General features: G+C 34.4%; 1 protein-coding gene across 1 annotated transcript in view; it reads left to right on the top strand.

The window, feature by feature from the left end:
• The window catches only part of GBE1 (1,4-alpha-glucan branching enzyme 1), a 234,156-nt gene that overhangs the window by 89,396 nt on the left and 124,346 nt on the right, over positions 1 to 20,414 (top strand). The gene's annotated exons all lie outside the window — the stretch shown is intronic.

Below are 20,414 nucleotides of genomic sequence, written 5' to 3'. Positions count from 1 at the left end.
ATAAGCATACATGAAAAAGGTTTTAAGTACTTTGCACAGTACTAATTGCTCGTTATGAAGAAATCTGCTGTGGATGTAGGGGAGTTGGCCTACCATTTCAAAGGCAAGCATTAGTCAACTGTACCTTACTACAATAAGAACATTCCTGAATGCTGTCTCTTATAGTGTATTTGAAATTAAAACAGTTAAATACCATCCAGGACAGTTCTTCAGCTCCCTGTGTCTAGTGTACCTTGTCCCTTCTCTAGTGACAGTCACCTTCTCTCCTGCTCAGCACCTTTCAGTGATGACTACAGCCTACCCTTCAGCTCTCCTAAGCTCCTAAGCTCCCTCCTTGCCCTTCTCCCTCCCAGCTATGCTTATGATAAGGTGAATCTTTTCTCCTCCAAGATTTTCATCTGGACATTAACCAAATGACAAATAGCTAGAAAAATGTCAAAAGGCAAACAAACAAACAAACAAACAAACAAGACTTTGCTAGTTAGTGTAGTGTGCATTACATTCAGGAAACCTGGGAGAAAAGGCATTCAGAGTGGTTACTTAGAATTCTAGGGCATGTGGCATTCTCCACAATGAAAGTTTTATGAAGTAAGGTCAGAATAATAGGAAGCAGTTTTAGGTATCCTCAGGAGAGAGGCACCCCGGGGGTTACTCCTGGGTTGACACACTAATGGGGTGAGGTTTATGTGCAGATTCCCATATCTTCTCAGGGATTTCTATACTTAGAGAAATATCTGTATTCTACCCTTATGCAGAGAAGGAGGAATGCAGAGAGAGCTCTTCCTTTACTTGCCTTCAGCTAAACATTCCTATGTCAAAGAGGAACTAGTCACATTGTGATTTTCATAGCCATCCACCCAAGTCTGTGTAGTCACCATAGCCATCCACCCAAGTCTGTGTAGCAGTAAGCTCAAGTGTGAACTCTCAACCTTTACTATGTGTCTCCATCACCTGAGAGACTAGCCACACTGGTGGGATGGCCTGGGAACTTGCATTTAATGATTATCCAAGTGGTTGAACTTAGAGTTACCTGAGACCCAGAGGTGCTGATACTGCCAGTTCAGGGTCACATTGTAATAACTTTTCAAAGGTTCTATTATTCAAGGGACATAATTGTTTGATTTGGGATATAGAACTTTGAAAAATTGAATTGTTCCTTTATATTTCTTTTTTTTTTATAACCTTTTTTTTTTTTTTTTTTTTTTTTTTTTGTCTATATCAGTTGTGCCTAGCAGAAATTTGAAGGCCATTTTGACTAGTTCTAATATTATAACTGTGTTCATTTTAATGAGTAAAGTATACAGGTAAGATGGAGAGAGTAGATGTTAGTTTACCCTATTCAACAGAGATACTAAAGGTAGTGACATCTTTATTGAATGTTCTCTTCCTGTTCCTCACCGCCTATATTTGCATTTTACTTCCCCAGTAGACACAACTATTTTAGTTGTAGAAAATCAAGGACAGAAACAACAACAAAACAAAGGAAAACAATCCCGGAAGTTTTCTGTATTCCTCTTCCAACAAAAGAATAGGATGCAGGAATTCATACAGTTATGTTAAGCTAATAAATCATGCTCTGCCTAAGTTATCTTAAAGAGATATTAGAGAAGGCACAGCTAACTAAAGAGCGGTTTCTAGGACTTATGTCCTGTTACTGTCTTGTTGGCTAGATGTCATGACAGATTGTATTGTATTAGGTTGAGTTAAAAATCTTTGGAATGTATGATTTCATTATTTCCCTGTTTTTAGTTGTATTTCTTGAGCAAGTTACACATCTAATCCTTTTTCTTTTCCTAGAAACATCTAATACATCTAGGGCATTTTTCAAGGAAAAATTAATTATTTTCAACTTTCTGACTTATATTTGTAATAAATAAGAACTGCAGTAATGACTTTTATTCTACTTGGGTATATTTTTCATTCTTTGAGGTTCGGGTACTTCTACAACACGTTTGATAGTACAGCCTATCTCCTTGGGGTATTCTGTTTAAAGCACTTGGGGAAATCTTACCACCTCAGCAGGTTGTCATATATATACACAATGCAGGTTAACATAATATACCTCCCTCCAAGGCACTCTGCATCACAGTGGCCTTTTCACTGTTGTGGTAGCATAATGTGTAGAAATGCGAACTCCATCCTACTTTTGTCCCTAGCACTGGATCACCGCATCACTTTTGACAAGGTACATTTTTTTTTTTTTTTTTTTTTTTTTGCTTTGTCTTTCCAATATAATGAAATGTAGGACAGAGATAAAGTCATTTTCTTTAAAAATATGCTCCTTTTTTATTTCTTCATAAGTACCTAGATTTTTTCCATGCATAGGCCAAGAGACCATGCCACATTAAGTCATTGGTGATTGTCTTGTTGTACACGCTATGATTGCAGATCTGTTATTTTATGAGTTTATAGTGGGGTCTTACCTGTTGGTTGTATGTAGTTCAACACTTGCTCTTTGTATCATACAGTGAACTTCCATTGCTGTGTTCTCCATGCAGTCACTCCAACAATAATCAAGTGGGTATAATGATATTATAGTAACTGTATTTTATCACCTACTTCCTGAATAGTTTGTCTATCTCGCTACAATCTCAGACAAAATCTCAAGGCCAGGGAATGTGAGTAACTATGAGACTGAGCTGAAGTTAGCGCACTGAAGGCAAGTAGAAAAGATTTAGTGATATGAGAGCCATGGGAAAATAGATAAAGAGGTTGGGTTGAAAATAATCAAATTGGAGGGCTGGGTGTGAGCGATCACTAACTTACAATCACCATGGTAAGGCAGTGAGGATGATTTGCAAGGATGAGTGTTGGATAGCCCTGGGATTCTACTCCTGCATAAGAGCCAAGTGTCCTTTCTTATTGGAAACAAGAGAACTCTCATTCTCTTTTGGTCAATCTCTCCTAATCCCAGGATTGGTATCTCTCTGTCTCTACTTATAACTACTGAAGGCTATCAACCATGTATTGATTTACCAATTATTTTGTGCCTGCTTAATCATATTGTACTGAAAATTTCTTTAAAATAAATTTGTTACGATTAAATTTAAAATAAATTTAAGTTATGATCACTTACAGTTTATGATGTATTCTGAATGCAAGATTCCTCTATAAAAGGAGCTATACCTGCAGTATGTCTCAGTGTTGTTAAAGATCAGTTTACATGTCTAAGTTATGTGTCAGCAAGCAAATGTTCTTTTACTCATAACAGGTCCTAGGTAGTATTTGCAAACAATCTTTATTAACAAAAAGTGTTGTTTCGCTTAAATTACTGGAATATAGTAGTTTATATTAGACTAATGTTGAAAGTAATTTATATTTGAAAATAAAATTGTAAGTAGGATTTAATAGATACTACTTTTTGTTGTCCTTAAGTTTTTTTTTTTTTTTTTTTTAATTTTTGGAAGAGTAAAATCAATATTGGTTTGCTTTTCATCTATGGATTTCAATAATGCATATATGGTATTGGAAGGTACAAAAAGATAAATGATATAAAGGCAGAAAATATATCCATTCATATATGACAACACATACATATACAACACACATATGCATATGTATATATAAAACATATGTATTATATATATTATTGATGATACCTGAGAATAATTGGAACCTCTTTTAAACAATAAGGCACTTTCAATTTGATGTACACATCCACATTTTCCAGCAATGGGGTCCATCCAACCAAAAGCAAAAGCAGCCTTTTACCTGATACAGTGTGAAGAAGCAGTTATTACTACCTTTTATGTGTAAACCCACATAACCTTCTAAATTACTTATTGCTCTCCAAGGGTCTACTTTCCTCTTGGTGTCTTCAAAGTATAAACTTACAGTTCTTTTACCTTTTGTCTTTTTTTTTTATTGTCACTTTCAATCAGTCAGTAAATTTAGCAGATTCTACCTCAGTAGGATTTCTAGAATATTGTTCTCTTCATGTTTAGCACTGGCCTTTATTGTCTCCTCTGTGAATTACTCTAGCAACTTCTTCTTTCCCCTGCAGAAGACCTCAGTGATACATGCCTCTTTTGAGCACTGTGCTCCTTGGGAGATGGCTGTCCTAATCACACACACACGATTTCAGAGATAACTTTGTACCACCATAAAACAGGGAACAGCTCTCGATTTTGAAACAGCTTCTCCTCATTTTGATGCCTTACTGTGTTTGGAGCTATTGGCATGTACAAGAAGTGGTGACGAAGATTTGGGTTATTGTTTGACCCGTGGAGCCTCAATTTATTTGCTCTGACCATTCACATACATTGAATATTGTGCCTAGTGGTGGTATAAAGATAACTTTAAAAGTGCAAAATGGTCTGTCATTGTCTGAATGTGAAATGTCCTCCATAAGCTTCTGTGCTCACTGGTTCCAGGCACTATTTCTCTAGGTTGTACAACCCCCAGGAGGTGGGTTTGTCGCGGGTGGGCCTTGAGGTTTTATATCCTGCCCGCTTCCTTCTCTTTGTTCCCTCCCTGATTAAATGTGAAATGTTAGAAGCTCCTTCAGGATGCCCATGCTTTCTTCCTCAAAATGAGATGGATCCTTTCACCTATAAGCCCAAATAATGTGTTCTCCATTAGGTTGCTTCTAGTTAAGTAGTTTCTTCAGAACGAAGGGAAGTTGGAGATGGGCGGTTTATGAAATAGGATGTTTGACCTTGTGCAATTGCTTGATTGTTAGTGATCCTGGACTCAGGGTGGCGTTTCCGTTTACTTTAATTTTAAACTTCTGTTAAGATTGCTAATGTCTTATGTGCATAGTCTATTTTCTGTACTCTTCTTGTGTGTTGTTATTTTATTTTGCTCCAACCCTTAATACTCATTTATTCTATTTTTTGTCTTGATAATCTATTTTCATCTTCAAAATAAATTGATATTTTTGTTACTGAAAATTTTCTACTGGTTTGTTGTATATTGCTTGTATATATACTATGTTTAGGTATGGGCCTTGGATTCCTGCTCTTTCCAAGAAAAATTTCTAACATTAAAAAGATAGCACACATGGACTAAGAATTTGTATATGTATGAAAATGGTTCTCCTCTTATCCTGTCCTATACTATCTACCATCTTTGTCTTTTCTCTATATACTTATTTACAAATGCATACTCCTTTTCTGTCTCAGATGCACACACACACACACACACACACACACACACACACACACATACACACAAACACACACACATATACAAACACACACAAAAATGGAGTTTTAGTTAGGATTTCCATTGCTGGGAAGTCACACCATGACCAAGGAAACACTTATAAAGAGATACATTTAATGGAGCTGGCTTACAGTTTTAGAGGTTCAGTCCATTATTTACATGGTGATAAGCATGGTAGCAGACAGGCAAAGTGCCAGAAGGGTTGAGAGTTCTACATGTGGATTGGAAGGCATCCAGGAGATTGTCTTCCACAGACAGCCATCAGGAGGGTCTCTTTTGCACTGGGCGGAGTCTGCGAGAGTTTGAGATAGGAGACATAAAATTCTATCCCTACACTGAAACACTTCCTCCAGCAATGCTACACCTCATAATAGTGTGTAATAGACCAAACCTGTTCAGACCAAGTGATACACACATATACATGAACACATATACATGTAATAAAGATCCTAGAGTTTAGAAGCAAGGAATTACCATGAGGTCATTTCTGACTAAGAAATTAATTTTAGAGTTAATATATTTGAATTTTTATGAATGATATAGCTTATATAAAGTATATCCCCATGATTGTGAATTAGAGCGTTTAAAATATTACCTAATGCTTATTTCAAAATATATTGAAATGGACACAATAAAGAAAACACTAAAAGAGACAACCCTAGAGGTAGAAATCCTATAAAAGAAATCAGGAGTCACAGATGCAAGTATTTCCAACATACTATAAGAGATGGAAGGGGGAATCTTGGGGACAGAAGACAACATTGGAAACATAGACAAAACAGTCAGAGAAGATGCGAAAACCAAAAGGCTCCTAACCCAAAATGTCCAGGAGATCCAGGATACAATGAGAAGACCAAACCTAAGAATAATAGAAATAGAAGAGGGTGAAGAATATCAACTAAGAGGCACAGTAAATATCTTCAACAAAATCATAGAAGAAAACTTCCCTACCCTTACGAATGAGATGACCACTAGCATAAAAGAAGCCTGCAGAACTCCAACTAGGTTGAACCAGAAAAGAAATTCCTCCCGACACATAATAGTCAAAACACCAAGTGCCCAAAGCAAAGAAAGAATACTAAAAGCAGTAAAGGAAAAAGGTCAGGTAATATATAAAGTCAGACCAATCAGAATCACACCCGATTTCTCAACAGAGACTATGAAAGCTAGAAGAGCCTAGACAGACATCATGCAGACCCTAAGAGAGCAAAAGTGCCAGCCCAAGCTGCTATACCCAGCAAAACTCTCAATCACCATATATGGAGAAACCAAGATATTTCAAGACAAAACTAAATTTACACAATATCTGACCATAAACCCAGCTCTACAACGAATTATAGGTGGAAAACCAAATACAATGGAGGGGAACTACATCCTAATAAAAACAAGAAAACTCCTAAGCAAGAAAACCAAAAGAAGAAAAACACACAGGCACAATTCGACCTAAGAAAGCAATAATAGCAGGAAACAGCAACCACTATTCCTTGATATCTATTAACATAAATGGACTCAAATCCCCAATAAAAATATATAGGCTATCAGACTGGATACATAAACAAAATCCAGCATTTTGCTGCATACAGGAAACTCATCTCAGAGATAAAGACAGACACTATCTCAGAGTAAAAATTTGGGAAAAAAACTTGCAAGCAAAAGGCCCCAAGAAGCAAGCTGGAGTGGCTATTCTAATATCAAATAAAGTAAATTTCCAACCAAATTTATCAAAAAAGATAAGGAAGGACAGTTTTTACTCACTACCGGGGAAGTCTGTCAGGAGGAACTCTCAATCTTTAACATATATGCTCCAAATACAAAAGCACCCATATTCATAAAAGAAACCCTACTAAAGCTCAAAAATACATTTTATCCCACACAATAATAGTGGGAGACATCAATACCCCACTTTCACCAATAGACAGATCATGGAAACAGAAACTGAATAAGGACACTGTAAAACTAGCAGAGACTATGAACCAACTGGAATTAATAGATATCTACAGAACTTATCAGCCTTAAACAAAAGAATACACCTTCTTCTCAGTACCTCATGGCACCTTCTCGAAAATTGACCACATATTTGGACTGGACACAGAATGAGCCTCAGTCTATACAAGAAGATAGAAATACTCCCATGCATCCTTTTAGATTACCATGGTCAAAGGCTGGTCTTTAATAACAACAAAGACAACAAAAAGCCCATATACAAATGGAAACTAAACAATGCTCTATTAAATGATAGCAGGGTCAAAGAAAAAAAATTAAGGATTTTCTAGAATCCAATGAAAATGAAAACACAACATACCCAAACCTATGGGATACAATGAAAGCAGTACTGAGAGGAAAACTCATAGCTCTGAGTGCTTCCAAAAAGAAACTGGAGAGAGCATACACTATCAACCTGACAGCATAGTTGAAAGCTCTAGAAAAAAAGTAAGCAGATACACCCAAAAGGAGTAGAAGGCAAGAAATAATCAAACTTAGGGCAGAATTAGACCAAATAGAAACAAAAAGAACCATTCAAAGAATCAACAAAACCAAGAGCTGGTTCTTTGAGAAAATCAACAAGATTGATAAACCCCTAGCCAGACTAACTAGAGGGCAAAGAGAGAGTATACAAATTAACAAAATCAGAAAAGAAAGTTGAGAAATAACGACTGAAACTGAGGAAATTCAAGAAATCATCAGATCCTACTACAAAAGCCTATACTCAATAAAGCTGGAAAATCTGGAGGAATTGGATGAATTCCTAGAAAGATACAGGATACTAAAGTTAAACCAGGACCATGTAATCCATCTAAATATACCCATAACACCTAAAGAAATAGAAGCAGTCACCAAAAGCCTCCCAACCAAAAAAAAATCCAGGTCCAGATGGGTTCAGTGCAGAGTTTTATCAGACACTTATTGACAACATAATACCAATACTCTCCAAACTATTCTTCAAAGTAGAATCAGATGGAACACTACCTAACTCATTTTTTGAGGGTACAATAACCCTCATTTCTAAACTACACAAAGACCCTACAAGGAAAGAGAACTTCAGACCAATCTCACTTATGAACATTGATGCAAAAATACTCAACAAAATCTTTGCAAACAGAATCCAAGAACACATCAAAATGATCATTCACCATAATCAAGTAGGCTTCATCCCTGAGATGCAGGGATAGTTTAATATATGGAAATCTATCAGTGTCGTCTGCCATATAGACAAAGTCAAAGAAAAAACCCACATGGTCATCTCACTAGATGCTGAGAAAGCATTTGACAATATTCAACACCCTTTCATGTTAAAAGTCTTGGAAAGAACAGGAATCCAAGGCCCATACCTAAACATAATAAAAGCAATATACAACAACCCAACAGCCAACATCAAACTTAATGGTGGGAAACTTGAAGCAATCCCACTAAAATCAGGAACTCAACAAGGCTGCCCACTCTCCCTGTAAGTATTCAACATAGTATTGGAATTTTTGGGGCCACTAAATTATACTATCATATCATCTGCAATTAGTGATATTTTGATTCTTCCTTTCCAATTAAAATCACCCAAAGAAGACTGCTCCAAATAATGTTAAAAGAAAAATTTTTGTAAGAGTTGGGTTATTGTATTATATCTAACTTTACTTTCGTGAGTCTTATTAAGTAAAGCAAAGCGTCTATTGTTAACCACATTGACATTGCAAGAAGATGAAAGAGCTCTTCAGTAGTGTTCTGCTTTCACCATTTCTCTCTTTTAATCTGATATTGTGTATTTAATCAGTGTGTGTGTGTGTGTGTGTGTGTGTGTGTGTGTGTGTGTGTGTATGTGTGTGTGTGTGTGTGTGTGTGTGTGTGTGTGCCTGTGTTTTCTGTCTATCAATATTTAACCTACAATCAATATTTAACCTACAAGCTTTATTTCTTCTTTGAATGAATTCTCCAGAGTGGTGATATTGTTTGTCTCAGGATGAATCTGGGATCAGTTGCTAATATCCTTTATTTCATTTTTTTGGTTTATTCTTTTAATTATAAGCTTTTTTTTTACTTTGAGTTTTTCAATATTTTGGGTTTCTTTTAAAGTTAGCTTAGAAGGTTTATTCTGGTTTTTAGAAATGCATTTTAATGATATGAGTTAGTTTATGAAGTATTGTGGGCATCATTTTCAGCAAAGAGAAGCAAAGAATATTCCATTTAATTTTGAGTATTTTTGCTATTGTTTCCAGGTATTACTAGTTTTTTTTTTTTATATATATTTCTTTTGAATAGAAGGAAGTCTGAATTCCAAGTAACAATTGGAACCCATTCATTTTAGTATGTTTAACATCTGAGGTCTTAGAATTCTCTAGTCTCTAAAGATGCAAACCCTACAATTTAACATGTAAACACTTACAAGACTTCCATACTGTTTTTATTTTACAACTGAGTGCTCTTTAGAGAAATTGAAGCAGCTTTTGTTTATTATTGTGGATCATGATATGTTCTATTGATTTAACTATACTCATTCTGCAATTAAACTTAAAAGGCCTAAAGAAGCATAGAATTTGAGGTTTTTTTTTTTTTTTTTTAAGTGCTTACAGAACCTTACCATGTTATGTGCAGAATGTGTCACTTAAGTGCTATGCTATGTTGTCACTGTTGTGGTGGTGGAGCTCCAGCTCCCTCTTTTGGGAAGCCAAAGCACACCATTTAGATCAACAGTAAATAGTTCTCACACTTTTCACACTTAGGAAGATCCTGATAACTAATGCAAAGAGAAATTCTGAAGTCACAAATGAGCACTCTTTCCTCAGACATGGTGAACTCCAGACACTTGATTGTGTTTGAACCCAGGAGACGTTTTTGATTTCACATACTCTCATTTTTTATCATTTTTCTATTAAAAGAAGAAGTTATTCTTACTTTGTGAACACTAAGAACAATTCATAATGTTTACAAAAATAACTAAATTAAACTAGTATCAAAGAAAGCAGCGAAAATGATCTTCTTCTGCCTCCTGTCCACCTTGATACATTGTGGGTGTTCTTCCTCCTCCTTTTTCGTCAAGCATTTATAAATCTGTTTTTTCATTCTTCCTTTTATGCATATGCCATTTATTATCATAAAAATCATTAGACTACTACCTATCCCACATAGTGTATCAAGAATCCCTTAAAGATTGAATTATTATTTTAATTACCCAAATCAAATATACACCTAATGAACATGTGCCCACTTCAAGACTGATGCTTAAGATACTAAGGGCTTCTATTTATTCTCGTAAGCACTTTATATTGGCATGAATATTATAAATGTTATATTAGTATATTTTTCACCTACTTTATTAGGTAGCCTGATATTTAACAATAATCTTGTTCTTGTCTCTTACAAAAGAAGGTTCATGTGCACGCCAGTGGACTACAGGAACTCATCCACTTTCTACCTTGCTTTCCCTTCCGACTTCTTTTTGTACCTGGATATTAAAACTACTGTTTTTTAATCCTCTAAATTGTTCAACAGTATTAAGTATTTTACTGAGTGAGGTTTAGCTATAAAGAATGAATATTAAGTAATTGAGATTAAAAATAAACTATTAAAATAATTAAAAATAAACTATTAAAATCACCCAACGAAGATTGTTTTATATATATATATATATTGTATATTGTATATATATACAATATATATACAATTATATTGTATATATATTTATATATATATATATTATATTATATATAATATTATATATTATATATATAATATATATATATATAATATATATATATATATATAAAAATATTATATATTGTATATATATTTATATATATATATATATTGTATATATATATATTATATATATACAATATATAATATATATACAATATATAATATATATAATACAATATAAAACGAAAATATTTATAAGATCCAGGAACTGTTTGTTGTATTTGTATCTAATTTTGCTTTTGTGATTCTCATTCATTTCCCTAATCTTCATAAATTTAATATTCTACTCAAAAGTAAGCCTTCTAATGAGATTGACGTATGATGTCAGCCGAGAGAAACAAAGAGGACATAGCAATCATGAGACCGCATATGACTATTTTGGAACATGATTGTAAACTATTTCTGAATATTAAAATAATCTTCTTAGTATATCTGCTATAATGTTATGCTGTGGTACTACAGAATGAAGATTATATAGTTTAATGTTTTTGTCTCACCCTTTGTCAATATCAATTTTGTCTTTGTACCACAGTAGATTTACTGCATCATTTTGGTAAATATGGTTCGTTTGTGATGGCCAATTAATTCTGTGTCACTGACTGACATCCCATTTATAAGCAGGCAAGGGATTGACTTGAAGGGGTAACAATAATGAAACGATGATTTGAAATGCTTTGCATTGTTGATTACAGACATTCCTTTTTATATTTCTCTGTTCTCATGAATGCCCACACTCATCCTTCAAGCAAACATTTGATACATGGAAACCACAGTCACCATTAACTCACGGAGCTGTATAACCGGCAAATAGATAGTTTTACTTTGGACAGTTTACATGACTATTTGATTGATACTAAAAGCTGTTGGAAGCTGAGTTATAAACTCTGTCACTCGTCTTGTGAGAGTGTCTGTAATCCTACTAACCACATGTCTCAGCCGGGCAGCATCACATTCTGTTTGTCTCTGAGACAGGAACACACGCTTAAGCCAATAATTACTACAACAGTCTGGATAGCTTCTAAAGAATTTGTTTTCTGTTTCCAAAGACTTTTGACTATCACAGGCCCATACAGGTTGGTTTGGCTGTACAGAAATAATTTTGGCATCGACCACCTCTGGTTTCCCTCTTTGCAGTACTTTAATTTTCTCTTCTTGCCTGTGAAATTGCCAAATTGAGTTTATTCTCTTTATATCCTTTGGTTCTCTATACCATATTGCTTTTCACACTTCTTTCTGTGAGCCACTCCTCTTAGACTGGCTTTGGTCATGAGCTTTTAGCTTTTGGTTTATTTTTCTGTAGTGCAGTCCTTTCCAGAGGTTTACACTCTCCGTTCTCTATCCTTTCTGCTGACTGAGCCCTTGTGATTTTTCTCAACATCTGTCATGATTTTTACACATTAGCCATTAGAAATCTACTGATAGAATATACATGTATTTTTAAATTTGAACTTTGAAGACACATACTTGGAAGGAGTTTTGCTCTTATTGAACCAATTTTTTTACTGTTATTTTTGTCAAGAAAACTGATTCTGAATGTGTAGGCAATCAGGTATAGAAAAGTATGTGCAGCATACTGTGAGCTACTGTATTTTTCACAGACTAGTTGGCTTTTGTGTTTTCAATTCTGAGCCTAAGAAGATGGCTGGCGTCTGGTCAGATTAAGCAACATTCTAGGTTCCTGGGTTAAAGAGATTGAGGTCTGTATGATGTACTTGGTTTGCTCACTCGATTCTTCTGGATTTTCCTTGTCCTACTACTAGGCCTGCCTTCCACTGAGCAGGAAAATAGGGTTGCAAGCTTTGTGTTTCTCCCAGCTACAGGATCGTCCACTCAGAGGTTCTGGAACTTTGCTTGGTGAAGAGGCATTTCTTCCTAAAACTCAATCAGAATTATGAATCAATGGATAGCTAAAACACTAAAAGGAAATAATTTTGTTTCAGTAGTAGTAATAACTTGATTTGCATTTTTTAGTTCTTATGTATGCAATTTACAGAAGTCTAGAAAGTTCGGTGCTATAAAAATTTCTGTATCTTAACTGCATTTTCTAGAAATACTTTCAATTTATAACTCAGGCTTTCTGTCTTTGTATTTATGTACACCATTTATCTTAAATTTATTTTATGATCTTGTTTTTGTTCACCCATCACTGTATTCATAATACATTAAATGTGATTGTACATCTGAGGAACTGAAGCCTTCTTCTACTGCACTCTAGAAATATGCATATTTTAAAGATGCAAGCTATGTTTTAGTGTTCTGTTTTTTTTTTTTTTTTTTTTTTTTTTTTTGCTGTAAGTTATATAGGCAATCTATTTTTAAATGATTCATGTTTTAATTGTCTCGAATGTGTATGTATTTTAGTGTGTCAGTATGTACCCAAGTTGTTGTTCCCTGTGAAGGCCACAGAGAGGGCTTATGCTTCCTTGGAGCTAAGTGATTTCATAGGCACGGAGAGCCAAACTCAGGTCCTCTGGAAGAGCTGCTAGAATTCCCAACCAGTGAGCCACCTCTCTAGGCCATCCTCTATTTATAAAGCTAGCTTTTATGTAATAGCTGATCTTTTAGCAAGATGGCCGAAAAAACAGGAAGAAGTTATATGTTACAACTTAGTTGGTTATTATTTCTGCTCACATTTTTAAAAAATTCTTAGTACTTTCACCAAGTATGCCCTCACCTAATAATAAATAAAGGTTTGTGTATAGGGTGTAAATTTTTGCTTATAGAACAATGTGTAGTTTTCCACCTTTTTACGTTTTAGATAATTATACTTAAATTGAAGCTTTTATTTGAATACCACAGCTAAGTCTGTGTTAAATGTCAAAATCATTGTTTGACCTATTCAAAAAAAATGTATTTCTTCTTCTCATTCTCTTTCTTCTGTCTGTCTGTTTTTTTCTTTCTCTCCCTCTCTCTTATTCCTCCCTGTTGCTTCTCTTAGTAATCATGCTGTTTGCTCTAAGTGATTTTAATGTAATAATAATGTTAAATTTCTCCCCTCTGTGTTAGTTTATCCTAATTGGGAAAGTAAAATGTGATAGAAGAATTGTTTTGGAGAACAACATTAAAAATGCTGTAACTTATCTTTCCCACGGGGATTTTTGATTGATAATTGAAGCATAGCTGGATGAGAAAGGTCTCAAGTGAATAACTGTGTAGTGATCTTCCTAGTATTGATCAGTGCTTTTTCTTATCTTCATTGTTCCCGCCACCAGTGCCCGAGTCCATTATTCAAGGGTCACTTCAGTTCCTGACGATACTTTATAGCCACAGGAAATGTGTACAGAAATCCATCGGCAAAAGGGCATCCAGTGTCCTCAAGTTCTATCTTAATCTACGTAGTCATTGCGTCCTGCTCTATGAAATATTTCTTCCCATTCTCATTTTATGTCTGTAATAATTTCTCTGTCCTTGTTTATATAAACCTACTAACAGATACTACTTGTATCTGACAAAATACCACTTATAGCTGACAGAAAATACAGATTTTTTTTCTATAGAGGATAAGAGAATAGTGACAGTTTCACAAACCAATACTTTGAACTTTCCTCTGTAAGGGATTGTATGAGTGCCTAGAATCCAGACCTGCCATCATTAGCAAGTTTTCTTATAGTATATCTTAGTGTACAATAAATAATTAAATGATTTCTCAGCTTGTAAAGCTTACAATTCATGACCAATAGATGGTTTTGGGGTATCTATCTCTCTCTCTGTGTAGTTTTTTTTTTTTTTTTTTTTTTTTTTTTGTTTATTTCTGGAGGCTGAATTATTTCCTTTTCCCCTTCCACACTTAAGTTTTATTTTAATGAAATAGTACTTAGACTGATTGCTTAGGAATCATACTCCTTCTTTAGTTGATTCAGGTTATCACCACATAAACTTTTATAATGCCACTTAATAAAATTTTTTTTTAAATGTTAACTGGTCCATGGTACTGCATCCTCTGTCCTATTTCCTTCTGAGTGTACGACTTAGATATTGTATTGTCATCACACTGGATTACACCTGTGTTTACTTAATAGAATTCCAACCTTCACTGCACATGGGTGAATCTCTTTGGAACTCACTTTTTCAATAATGAAGACTCAATGATTTTTTTTTACCCCCACCCATTCATGGCTCTTTTTCTTTTATTACTATATTGATCCTTCAATATCTTGCAAGTTTAAATCCTTTGTTTTTATATCATAGGTAATCCATTTGCTTTGTGGCCTAAGACACCTAATCAATCTTCACCTGATTACAGAAGCTCAACATTGTTCCTTTCCTTCTGACTTAGGTGTATTTATCCTCACTAGTTCAGGGATATCATTTTCAATACCTGCTTCCCAAATCTCTGATAATCCATTTGGATTTTCCCTTTCTGGAGTAGCTTCCCTTTATCAGCTCTTTGTTCAGTTAATGTACTTGAAATAAACCAAGCATTTTATCAGTTCTGCTCAGTTCTCTCTTTATTTCTTAAGTATTTGTCTCAGTAGAAAAGCAGAGATAGGAAAAAAATGCAGCTCTAATACTGATTATCGTGGCTAAAAGATTTGGGAACTGGGTGCAAGCCTTGGGGGAGAGTAATTATTTTTATAGGAAGAAAACATTTGTATTTCTAAACCATTCTAAGCGAGGACCTACTTGTAGAAGAGACAATGGTTGCTTTTCATTCATTTCCTTTTGTAAAATTTATGTTTCTTCTCCTGTAGTATAGAAATGAGTCTTTATGTCTAATTCTATAATCTGTGTTAAGCCAAAGGCAGAATAACTGAATATTTTGTCTCAGAAAATAGTCTATTCTTCTTGTATATGGGGTTGTTCTTTATCCTAATGTTTGGTATAATTTTTTTGAACTTATAGAGATAGTATTGCATTATAGATTTGTTTTGTGGCTAATATGTTTAGTCTTTAAAGAATTTTTTAAATCACTTTAATATGTTTAGTCTTTAAAGAATTTTTTAATCACTTTAATTTGCTTAGTGAAGTCTTTTAACTATTAGTATATAAGTTCTTATTCATTCTATTGAGCAACAAATCTTTCTTTTTTAAAAATTTTCACTGAAGAAAATCAGCTAAATTGTCTCCTTCTGTCTGTCTCCAGCCCCATGTCTGCCTGCACACTGCCATGCTTCTGGCAATCATGATAATGGACTGAATTGTAAGCCAGCCCCAATTAAATATATGTCCTTAAAGAGTTGCCTTGGACCTGATGCCATTTCATAGCAATAAAACCTTAAGACAGAAGTTGGTACCAGGCACTAAGATATTGCTTTGATAGGCTAGCCATGCATTTATTTGGAGGAGTGTGGACTTTGGGACTTTGGAGTACAGTGGAATGCTTTAAGTGGGGCTTATTGACTCATCTTAGTAGAGGCATGAAAGACTGTGGTGCTGAGGGTCATTTCATCTGTAGGGGCCATGGTCAAGAAGTTTCTGAGGGGAATAATTTTAGTATGCTGCCTGTAGCTTGTTTTGGGGGTGTTTGGTGAAGAACATGGCTGTTTTTTCTTTTGTCTGAAGAATCTCCCTGAGGCTTAAGTTAAGTGATTAGGTTTAATTCTGTTGACAAATTCCAAAAAGCCTAGCATAAACTGATTCTTGTGGTTTACTCTTTTAAAGAGTGTTTGATCAGATTTAGCAGACTGAGAAAGGAAAAGGTCTACCATTCAAGAACTAAAATAGCACCAGGAGCTTTAATGGGACTAAATACTGTTTTTAAGCTTATTAAATGGAATTAAGGGGGTGGTTACCTCAGGGCAAGATAACATCACTGAAGAGGTTTCAGTGACAGGTGAATCTCTGAGTTTGAGATTTGCCTTTTTACATAGAAAGTTCTAAGCCAGCCAGGGTTAGATAGGAAGATCCAGTGTAAAAGTCAAAACAAAGCAAAATAAAACACAAAAAACACAGAAACCAAAACCAAAAACCAAAACTTATTGATTTTCATATTTTTCACATGAATTTTTTCTTCCCCCTTCTCTCTCTCTCTCTCTCTCTCTCTCTCTCTCTCTCTCTCTCTCTCTCTCTCTCTCTCTCTCTCTCTCTCCCTCTCTCGCTCACTCACACACATACACACACACACACACACACAGAGAGAGAGAGAGAGAGAGAGAGAGAGAGAGAGAGAGAGAGAGAGAGAGAGAGAGAGAGAGAGAGAGAGAGAGATTGAGAGAGAGAAACCCATTCAGAGGTCAGCTTGAGAAGATCTCTTTTCGTCCATGGGGAAGTAGTAAGTGCATTAGAACTAATCTCTTGCGTATTAGACCATCACACATGTAGACACATACATGAGAAATGTTCACAACAAGTGTTGTACACATGTTTGACTTTAGTCACTTAGAAAAAAATATTTCTATATTACTGAGCAATTTATAGGACAAAACTTAGTCACTACCATGTTCCTCCTGGTGGATTTCTACAATTCACTATAACTCAGCTACTAATTGGTTAACGGCTTTCAATTTAGAAGCCTGTCCTCTGCAGCCTGTCTCATATGATTAGAAGGCATATGATTTCTATACTCATGTAACTTCCATTTATGTGTACACACACACACACACACACACACACACACGTGATAACATCATTTTTTGTGATGTTTGCTATTTTAGTCAAATTCCTCACAAAATTTGGAGTACAGGAAGAAATAAAGAAGAGATAGCTTTGCCTTGTAACTCATAAATGATTTTGTTTGTATCCTTTGTAACTTGAATTCCTTAAATAGTTTCTTTATACAATATTATATTTTCTGTTATTCTCAACAGTTCTTTATTTTGTTTTTGTTTTTTCTTTTCCTGTAAATGACTACTCCTTCTAACGTGAGATTTTGGTGAACTAATTTGAGCAAACTAAATATTATTTAATATTTGATTTTTTTCTGCATATCATGAAATTGGAGTTATTTCTGCACCACCTTCCAGAATATAATAACACTTGGCTTGTTGTAACCAGCTGAGCATGTCCTTGTTTTTATACAGAATTTCAGGCCACCTGAAGAGAATCCTTATTTGAGCAATTTTCCAGTGCATCGAAGGTATTCTTTTGCAAGAAAGATTTCAAAAGATATTCATCCCATGATGGATCACTGATTTATTTATTTATATTTTAGATATTGTTCATCCACTAAACTTTTTTATATAGTACATTTGAGTTGCGGGTGACATTTTCTATATAGAATTTGACTTCACAGTTCATTTAACTTGACTGGACTTTTATACATCTAAAATTTTCATTGATAGACTCCCTTATTTATACTGATAATGGACTTTTAATATAACCTTTACAAACATTATATAAGTAGTTTGATTTATTAAATAAAATGTTGTCTGAAATAGTTAACATTTATAACAGTGTTATCAGTTATAACATTCTTATGCTACTGTCCTATTAATGTACTACATTAATTTGACATCTTATTGAGTAAATGGGTATCAACAAGATAATGTATACAAAATTTAAAACTAAAGTAGCAGGGACCTCTGGAGTTGCATGATTACGCAGGTCACATATTTGTAATTGTTAATAATGTTTTCACATTCAGAAACTTTACAAGGGATAAAGTGGTAATTGAAGTACAAATGGACAATAAAATCAGCCATCCTCCTAGACTATTCATTTCCATTAGTCAAGTCGAGTCTATTTTTTTTTTTGATAATTTGAAAGAATATTTCTCCATTAAGGATCAGTAGTGTTTTTTTAACAAATTAGTCATAATTCATTATTTTATTAATAAAAATATTGAATGATAATTAGACAGGGAGTTCATTTTTATGAATACACTGTGATTGCTTCCATGGAACTAATTACATAATTAAAATTGACCAAACCTTGAGATTATTTATTAGACTTTATTATTATTTATTAGACTTCTCCTCTGATAAATTATCTTTAGAGATTTTATTCTCAATAGCTGTGAATATGATCTTCCTTATGATTGTATCAAGTAGAATTTTGTACCCAACCCTTTAGTTAATTTTGAAAGGGCACCTTAATATTGCTTGTAAGAATACTAACATCTAAAGTTTGCTAAATGGAACCTGAAGTTACTAGAAAATAGAGAATATTCAGGAAGCCAAGTCCTCCCTCCAAAAAATGTCTATAAACAAAAGTACATACAAAATATATCTTTTCCTTTATTAGTCTGTCTCTTTATTGGAGTCCTTACAGTTCTACTAATTGGTTTCCCAGAATAATGACCTTGTGAAGAGGCAGTGAACATGAAGTGTTTACTCTGGTCAAGTTGTGTTGGTGACTACACCCTGCGGGGAAGTCGTTACAGAGCTATTATGTAACAACCATGTAATTTTTCGAGTTTGTTGCAAAGATTTCTCTACACATCATTGAGACTTTTCTATGAAAGGAGAATAAAAATGAAAGTTGACATTCTATACAATAATATGTATCCCTGGGTATATATGTTAGAGAAAGGAGAAAAAAAAAACAGTAGGACAAATGATGCTTTCAGGGACTCTTTGTCTGATATGATGGCCTTTGATTATATCTTAATAATGGGCTTGTGAGTTTTTCTCTGTTATCAGTTCATAAATTCTGGCAGAAAGTTTGGGTTTCCAGGTTGAAGACAAATGATTTATTAATTAGAGTACTAAAGAAGTCAAAACCTGTGTTTTCTCTGCTTCTTAATTTTCAAGCCCACACATGTAAAACTGTAGGGTCAGTTGACTATAGCTTACTTAGTGGGTTTGCATCTTTGTAGTGGGCTGGCGATTTTGGAAAGATCCATTTTCATGTAGCATTCTGTAAGCCTGTCTGCTTTGTAGTTTTTACAAAGCTGACTCTATCATGATCTTAAGAAATGGCGTTAGCATCCCCAGCAAAAGCATTGGAATTTTTCGGTAACTAAATACAAGGTGTAGGAATCTGGATGCTAATAATGGGTCAATTTCTTCTGGCACATAGAAAATTACCTGGCTTTTGGTGATATATGAATGTTGTTCTGTTCACAAAGCAGAAAAGATAGCTAGATATATTCTCAACCTGTGGGTCGCGACCCCATGAGTAGCAAAGATTTTCACAAGGGCTACATATCAGATACACTACATTTAAGATATGTATGTTATGATTCAAAATAGTATCAAAATTATAATTAAATAGTAACAAGGAAATAAGTTTATGGATGGAAGGTAACCACAGCATGAAGAAATGTATGTAAGGGACTGAGGATTAGGAAGGTTGAGAACCACTGTATTAGAAGAACACTATTTCCCTGTTATGGTATCTCCTTTCCATTTAATGACACTTGAGGGTTGTGTTTGTATGTGTTCACATGTCAAGTATTAAACAGTTCTACTCATTCAGCATCCAGATATGTTATAACGTATTTCCACAGAGGAGTATAAAAGGTGATGACTGTCTAATTCTTTTATTCTCAGTCCCAAACAAGAGGACTATTTTCTCTGTGGGATTGACTTACTGATAACAATTTCCAAATAGTATTGTCTTTTTAGTATATACAGTATGTGTACTTGACTGCTCTAATATTTGGTTTGCAATCATAGAAATTGCAAGAGGGTCATATAATGTACAATCTATGAACATCTTTAAGGATCCTATGGGAATAAAGG

The sequence above is a fragment of the Micromys minutus genome (genome assembly GCF_963924665.1).
Source record: "Micromys minutus genome assembly, chromosome: 7".
Classification (NCBI taxonomy): Eukaryota; Metazoa; Chordata; class Mammalia; order Rodentia; family Muridae; genus Micromys; species Micromys minutus.
Note: the sequence above shows the minus strand (reverse complement) of the source record. Positions and strands in the feature narration are given on the sequence as shown.